Genomic DNA, 8,898 nt, shown 5'->3' on the forward strand with positions numbered 1-8,898 from the left:
AACAATTTCTAATAGGAAGAGTGAACATATGAAAAGGAATGAAGAATATATTTTTGGTTTTTCTAGAAGTACCCAGCCATCAATGGAAAGGGGGAGAGGCGAGATTGGGTTTCACCAGAGCCCAGGTCACACCCTTTCCACTTTTCCACGATGGTCCTTTTTCTCATCTATATACTCACATATCTTTTGGATTCATTACCTTTTAGGATGGATCCCATGGAGGTGATGAGTATGAGCTAGTGGGGCAGAAAGGGAAAGTGATTCCCCTCCATTCATCCTTCATCTTGGAGGGTTGGTGACAGGCCCCAAAGGTCAATTTTAAAAACGATTCCTGCTTAAAGTCCAGGAAGACCCAGACACGGGATTGAGAAATATGCCCACTGCCAGAGGCGGTGTAGACTGTTCAATCTTTCTAAAGGGCAATTTGGCTGTGCTCATCCAGAGTGAACCCATATCATGTTCTTTGGCCTTGTAATTCCACTTCTGGGAATCCATCTGAGGAAATAATGAGAAACACACACAAAGGTTAATGGACAAAAAAAAAAAGTGTGTCAGAGCCTTAATTTTATCAGGGAAAAATGGCAACAACTTGAATGTCTCAGAGGAGCTAAAGAAAGGAATGATCAGAATAAATAAAAATGCTACAGAATGTTATGTAGCCTAAAAAATCATGTTTTCAAAACATAGTTGAGGTCAGGAAAAAAAGCCGTAATGCAGAGTATTTTAAGAGAGAGAGAAAACTAGAAGAATACATGTACGAAAATATTATCAGTGACTATCCCTGATTGGGGGGATTATAGGTAAATTTTTTTCTTGTCGCTTTCTTATATTTTTCAAATTTCTCCAAAAGCATTTTTTTATTTCATAATCCTAAATGAAGTCTGTGATCATAAAGATTTTTGGTATAATAATATTGATACTATGTACAGTTAGGAGATCGTTAGTCATATATATCCAGCGTCTGAGATTGTTTTATGTGAGTGAATGTTCCGTATAACTAGATTATCCCTTTGAGCATGAGCATTTAAAAAACTTTTTCTATTTTCTGTACCAATAGTTCTAAAATACACACTTATCTGCCACCGTGAGCAAACAATGACTTTTTGTGATGAGTACAGGGACATCTTTGAGGACAATTACTACGCTTTAATGCCTTTACACAAAGTACCCCGACTAATGAGGGTTGTTAGTTGTAAAAATGAAAAGCTCATGCTTGGGCACCTGGGTGGCTCAGTCGGTTAGGCGTCTGCCTTTGGCTCAGGTCATGATTTCAGGGTCCTGGGATGGAGCCCCGCATCAGGCTCCCTGCTCAGCAGGGAATCTGCTTGTCCTTTTCTCTCTGCTCCTCCCCCTGCTCTCTCTCTCTCTCAAATAAATAAATGAAATCTAAACAAAACAAACAAACAAACAAAAAAACTCATGCTTTTCCACCTGCTTCCCTCTGTCAAGCCACCAACAGCCCTACTCTCTTCTCATAATGCCCCTTAGCCTAAGCAAACAAATGCCCACTGTTGTTAGAAAAGTGGCCATAAATAAATAAATAAAGATAAATATCAGTAAAGTGCACAAGTTTTAGTATGTAGGATTTGTTTTTCCTTTTTGGGACCTGTTTTGTTCTCAGCAATTTTCTAAAGAGATAGAGAAGCTGCCAGGGGAGGTTTCCAGACAAGATGCAAGGTCATAGTGATCTCCTAACGGACTGACAAAGAAAGTGAATCAAAGGTTAAATTCACGGCAAGCTGATCAAAACCCCAAATCTGGTGTCATCCCACATAGACCTTTTAAGAGCTCTAGAAACTGCAGTGACCTGTTCATATCACACAGGGGCATCCCACACTTGCTCCTCCAAGTGTGGTCAGTGAACTAGAAGCATCGCATCCCCCAGGAGTTTGAGAGACCTCTAGTAAGATGAGTCTGAGGCGCCGCCCTGAGCTATTGGAGCAGAATCTGCATTTCAACAAGATCCGCAGGTGAATGACATGCATGTGAAAGCTTGAGAAATGCTGATTTCGAACACATTTATTTATTCACCTCTCCCACTTCCCATGCTCTTAAAGCTTACTCCAACGAAAGCATTTTCTCTCTCTCTCTCTCTCTCTGATTCTCTCATTGGGAGCAGGTTGTAAATTGTTTTTGCTGCACATGCATTTCTTTTAATATGGACAAAAGCAGAGAATACCCTCTTCTCTGTGGTTCTCCATGGGTTCAGCAGCTTCCCAGGACATTTTTAATTTTTTAATTTTTTAAAATTTTTTAAGTAGGCTCCCATGCTCAGCATGGAGTTCAACACAGGGCTCAAACCCACCACACCGAGATCAAGACATGAGCTGAGATCATGAGTCAGACACTTAACCCACTGAGCCACCCAAGCTCTCTGCTTTTTTTTTTCTGATTTGAAAATTATGAATTCCTTTAGGAACAACAAACATTTCCAGATCGCTGCTTCTCCCCTTGTGTACAATATGATGTTACACATCAGGATTGGGGGTAGGTGAAATAGGGACACAAAACTAACAGCCCTACATCAATCAAGGGTCTGTCATGAAGTAAGAGCCCAGTGAATATTATTGTTGTTGTGATGTTTCAAAAGTATTTTTATTCTTTGGCATTTAATAAAGTTTTCTTGATGTTATGACCAGTGGTAATATGAGAAATATATATGAACTCTGATATATAGAGATATATAAAAATGATATATAGAGATTTATATGACATATATGATATAATGGTAGTATGCTACATACGATATATAGGGATATCATGATATATATATAGCACTATCATCATAAAATAGAAGTGTTATCATATTTTCAAATCTCTTAATTAAAACTCATTTGTATCCCCACTAACTAAAAAGTCTATAATCACTTACTCCTCACAATCCCAGTGTGGCTCTTTCTGCCCATGGGTCCTGTCCCCGGGCTTTAATAAAAACACCCTTTTTTGCATGGAAAAAAAAAGAAACAACCAAAACCCCCAAAAAACCTCACCTGTAAATGGTTTTGGAAACCAAGGTTAAAAAGAAAGCACCTAGTTGACTCACCAAATTTTTCATTTTCATTTAATTTTTTGCCTTCCTACTAATGAATGATCAAGAGACTTAGAAGGTATACAGCAGTGCAGTAGATGCAAAGATGAGTCTTAGGCCCTACAGTCAGGTTGATTTAAAAAGTAGCTGATAAAAAAATAAGATAGATAACATGTTAGTAAGTGTAGTCAATGAAAAACTGCTAAGTGGTCTCTGATTTACCGGTTAAGCTATTTTAGGTGCCAGAAACTGACTCTGGATAACTTAAGCAAAAAAAAAAAAAAAAAAGGTTTATTGGAAGGATATTGGGCATATGTTTATTATTCGGGGTAGTCAAGGTCATGGTGCTGTAACAAACATCCCCCACGTGTCACTTCCAGGGCACGCCACACATCCTGTGCGGGTCAGCAGAGGCTCTGCTTTGCACTCATCCAGGGACTCAGACGAACAGAGGCTCCCCAACCTTGCAGCCACATCACTTAAACATGAAGCTTCAGGGACCAGGAAGGGGTCTCTAGAGCCTGGAGTTTGGCACAGGGGCTTTTTACTGCCTCAGCTTGAAAGTGACATGTGTCATTTCTATCTATTGTCATCAGTCAGAACTAGTCACATGGTCTGCCCTCACTGCAGGGCGCTGTGAAACTTAAGGGGACATTTGGAATGACTGGTGAGCTCACTCTCTCTGGTACAGGGAGGTTCACACTCCCAGGAAAAGCTGAAGCATCACCTCTTGCACTGAACAGGGATCTGAGCACCCTGGGAGGCCCGGCCAGCAGGAGATGCAATCGGGCCATCACCCATTTGCAGATCTTTCTGTCTCCCAACTCAGGATTTGCCCTGGAGGAAGGAAGCAGCTGATTAGTCCAGTTGGGCTTTATGTTCCACCCAGGACAGAGGTAAATGGACAAGTTGATTGGCGGTTCCAACAAAAAGGGGGGATCATGCGTCCAAACAAAATTGGTGAGCTGTTAGGACAGAAAGTGAGGTGAATGCAGGCAGGCCAACTTACCCAACTATGCGGGCTTGATGTAATAGCAGTTTAACAGGAAAGGTGGCATTCAAGATGAGCCTTGAAGGAAGGGGTACGTTTGATGAGGAGGAACGAGAACCCAGGCCGAGGGCAATATAAGCAAAGTGTGAATGCAGAAGAGTGGCAGTCATCTGCAAGAAAGAAAAAAGGAGTTGAGTGTGATCAGAAACAGTGATTTTCAGTTACTGGTTCACCACAACTGACCTGGCTTGTCTTTGCTCCACTTGGACACAAGTGGGTGGGGACTGGTTGGAATGGTTCAACCTCCATCACGAACTTGGGGCCGTGGTCTTCTGTGTTGGTTGAGATTCTCAGCTCTCCCCCACATGACCTCCCCTGTGGTTAGCTGACACTGCCTCATAGCATGATGGTCTTGACACAGGTGGAGTGCTTCTTAGGGCAACTGAGGGCATAAAGGTGGAATCTGCTGGTTTGTCTTGGTGCAAGCTGGCAGAGCATCAGATCCTCTGCTAGGATCTAGGAGTTAAGCTATTTAATGGGACCAGTGTAGATTCAGGGGAGGGGGCCGCACAAGATTGTGACTGCTGGGAGACAGGGCGGCCTTGGGGCCATCTCTGGAGACCAGCTGCCAAGGAGGATGTCCCTGTGCTTAGGCATCCCACCCCCAAGCTCCAGCATGAGGTACGCAGTGGGAAGTGGGTAGTGTTGGAGGAAAGAGAAGTTGGGGGCTGGGTCGTGGAGTCTAAAGAGTTTATGCCAGCCCAGAGAGCTTGAACTTCTAAAACCTAAATGAAAATGATGGCAGCTGGGGAGGGGCACAGAAGTCTTTCTCTTCATGCACCTCTTTCCAGATTTGCCCCTTTTTTCTTATTGGCCAGAATGGGATCACATTGCTACCCCTTGCTGCAAACGAGTCTGGGAAAGTGAGAATCTGTTCTGGGGAAATGGGATTGCTCACGATACACTCTCTAGGTGTGGGCCATTGCAGGCTGAGTGAAGTGGGAGGAAAGAAGGGGAACAATGGTACTGGGGGGTGGGGAGCAATATACAGAGGTAGCCAGCAGCAACACAAAGCAGGGAAGGATGTCACTTTAGGTCATGCAAGAGGGAGTTAGGGCCTGGACCAGGGTGGAGGCAACAGGAAGAGGAAAACAGGCCGGATGTGAGCATGGATACACAAGTGGAGTGGACCGATTATGGCAGCTCAGGCATATCTTTCATGAGAGAGAAGGGGAAGGAGAAAGAGAGAGACAGAGACAGAGACAGAAAGAGGGAAGTCAATGATGAGGACATGGTTTCCAGCTTGCTTAATTCGATGGTGAGGCCATGAACCCAGGCTGAGAACACAGAGAAGTGAGGTTGGAGAAAGATGACTTAGTTCTTAGGCATTTGGAGTTTGAGGGATCTGAGAGTTAGCTTGGGGCAAATGCCCACAAAGTGTGGGCCGTGAAGCACTAGGACATGGGAGGATGGACAAGGTCAGATGGAGAGATTGGGGGTTATCAGCCTGAAGCTGGAGAGTGATGACCCCTTATCTGCAGTTTTGGTTACTCTCGGTCAAACTCAGTCCAGAAGCAGACAATCTTCCAGGTATCATCAGAAGGTCGATAGTCACCTCGTGCTGCATCACAGTGCTTAGTTATTCCCCTGACTTGGTCTCATCACATAGAGATTTTATCATCTCACATCCTCACAAGAAGAAGGATAGGAAAATAAGTATATGATAATGAGATATTTTGAAAGAGAGAGAGACCACATTCACATAACTTTTATTACAGTACATTGTTACAATTGTTCTATTTTATTAGTAGTTATGCTATTAACCTTTTACTGTGCCTAATTTGAAGTTTAAATTAAACTTTATCACAGGTATGTATGTATTGGAAAAAAACGTGGTGTATATATAAGGTATATATAAGGTTCCATACTACCCGGAGTTTCAGGTGTCCACTGGGTGTCTTAGAACAGACCCTGCCTTGGATAAGGGGAGGACTACTGTAGTCAAAACCATGCTATGAAATTATGTCTCTTCTTCTGCAAGGTCCAAAAGAATATACATCCATATACTCACAGAGGCTCCTTCTGGGAAGAGGGATGGGCACAGGGGAGGGGGGAGGTCCAGGGAAAATGTTCATTGACATTGTATACCTCTGCATTGCTGAAGCTTTGATAATGGGCACATATCCGATGAAGGGAAAGCGCAGTTAGAAATGAGCCAAACAAGAAGAGAATGGTAGAGGAACAAGACGAGGGTGTGGCGAATGCTTCCATCTAAAGGAGGATGAGAAGGAAGAGTAGAAGGTGTTTAGAGAATTAGAGGATTGGGATTGAACCCTGGGAGAGCAATGAGTGGATGCAGAAGTGGAGGAGGACTGAAGGAGAGCCTGAAAAAGACGGGCTTTGTGTTTCATGAAACCTCATCACTGACCATAGACAGTTCCGGTAGAGTGCAGAGGAAATATAGTCATATACTTGTGATGGGGTTCAGGGCAGGCCGCCCCAAAATATGCCACTTTGGCATACTGATTATTTTGAATTCAAGTTATTTAAGAAATAGCCAGTGCCAGAAGGACACTCGGACCCTCCTCTGTCCCCCTGTCCCTCCCCTGTCCCCCCCATGGGGAGAGCTCCCTCCCTGCACCTAGAAGGGAGAGGCTTCCTTATTGCCAGAGATGGGGAACTCAGGGCGGAGAAAGCTATAGAAACAACCCTCGTTACTTCCTCATTAATTCACTTACCTCCAAGCCCAAAGTGCTTTGTGTCATCATTTCTTCACAAATGTATCATGTCTTTGTCTAAATAGTATAAAAATCTGCCTGCTTTGGTCACTTCTTGGAGTCTTAGATTTTTATAAGCCCCTATGCATATGAAATTAAGGTTGCCTTTCTCCTGTTCATCTGTCTTATGTCAATTTAATTATTAGGCCCAGCCAAAGAACCGAGAAACAAAGAAGGGAAAAGATTTTCCTCCCCTACGTGCAGAAATGTGAGCACATGTGAGAACACGGGAGCTTGAGAAAGCAGAGAAACGATATTTCTTGGCTACATATCCTTAAAAGACTAGCCAGGTGCTTCCAATGTCTCATCCACCACCCCTCTCTTTTTAGATTGTTTTTGACCCACCATAGGACCACCCAAACCAAGAAGTATCACGTGAGCTTGAACAAGGTGCACACCAGTTATCCTTGCAACATCCTGCACCACCATGGGACCGGTAGTTGTTGTGGTAAAAATAGGTTGTGCATTTGTCTTTCCCACGATTTTTTTTTCTAGCCACAGAATTAACCAGAAACAAGAGAAGCATAACCTCTGCCCCTCCTTTTCTCAACAACAGAGAGACAGAGTCTTCGATACAACAGAATGAATAATGTACCACAACTAAGTTAGAAAGACCACTGAAAAAGGTTAGCAGGGAAGTGTTTCTTTGTCGAAAGCCGATGGACCTGATGTTCCAATTGAGATTACTTGATACCCCATATTAAATGAGCAAGACTGTGTGATAAGACTGAGCAAAAACAAAGCCAGAGGAATTTGGATTATTCACTTGTGAGTGATTCTTCTCCCCCTCTCTTTGGTATTTTTATTTGCTTTGTGTTTACTGGCTTTCCTATGAACGCACTGCAGAACAACCCATGAGGGCAACACATATTACAGGGCCAAGAAGCATTACCCATCTATAACTTCAGTTGGCAGCCAGCTCTCATGCTAATGTGAACCTGGGTGGGAGTGGGGGCTGGAGAGTAGAAGGTGCTTATCAAAAACCCATTTACCTGAGCCTCCAGAAGCCCAGGATTTCCACCCTGGCGTTGCTACTTTCTTTCAATAGTCAGGGAGCATAAATGTCTGTAATAATGTATGCAATGGAATAGTTTCAGCTGCTCCTACCAACTAAAAGTGGCTTTCATAGTAAGGACATTTCAGATCTAATTTGCCAAAGTGTTCTAAGGTAGGAGGTCCCAGGGTTGGGGCAGCAACTCAACAATGTCATAAAGGACCCTGACTCTTCCATCTTTCCACTAGGACATCTTCCACATGCTGACTTTTCTAGTGAGCTCTGCCCTCATGTCACAAGATGGGCTGCCACAGCTCCAAGCATTGCCTCTCTCCATGTCAAATGTCCAACATCTCTTTCCATTTTCCTGTCTTTATCAGAGGGGAAACTCTTTCCCAGAAGCCTCTGGCACACTCCCGTTCTAGTCCTGTTGCTCAAGATTGGGTCACATGTTCATGGCCAGCTGGTACGCAAGGCTGGGAGATGAGTACTTTACATTTTCAGTTTCTGTAGTGGGAGAAAAGAGCTGGGAATGACTGTTAGGTAGGCAACCAAACAACCACTGCAAGTGACAACAATGAGAATAAAAAGTAATCATAGCAGCTAATATCAACTGAGTCATTAGTACGTGTCAGGCACTGTTTAAAGGGATCAACATGCATTACTTTGGTTCATCCCAACCACATGACCACGAGATTGTATTATTGCTGCCCCCATTTTATAGGCAGGGAAACTGAGGCTCAGAGAGGTTAGAAAAATTGCCATCATCACAATCGGAAAGCCCACTCTTGTCTTTTTGGAGAGCAAGTTCAATGAGATAGTACTCGATTTCCAAAGACTCACAGTTCAGAGGAAGGTCCAGGTGGGGGAAATAAATCACTGTAATGTGGTGAGGTAAATGCTAATCCATGTGTAACAGGGTGTGAGTAGGCAAGATACTGTCTGGCATCAGCATCCCTCGCCCCCTTCCCTAGGCAAACCAGACCATAATTTGTTCCTAATGAAATCTCCCAGAGAGGGAGGGAACAGAAGTGCTGGCATGTGTGTGGACAAGGGGGAGGGCGGGGGGGTTGGATGGAAGAAGCAGGGAGTCTCAGGAGGGGGAGAG

This window comes from Zalophus californianus, chromosome 10 (assembly GCF_009762305.2).
Source record: "Zalophus californianus isolate mZalCal1 chromosome 10, mZalCal1.pri.v2, whole genome shotgun sequence".
NCBI classification, from domain to species: Eukaryota; Metazoa; Chordata; class Mammalia; order Carnivora; family Otariidae; genus Zalophus; species Zalophus californianus.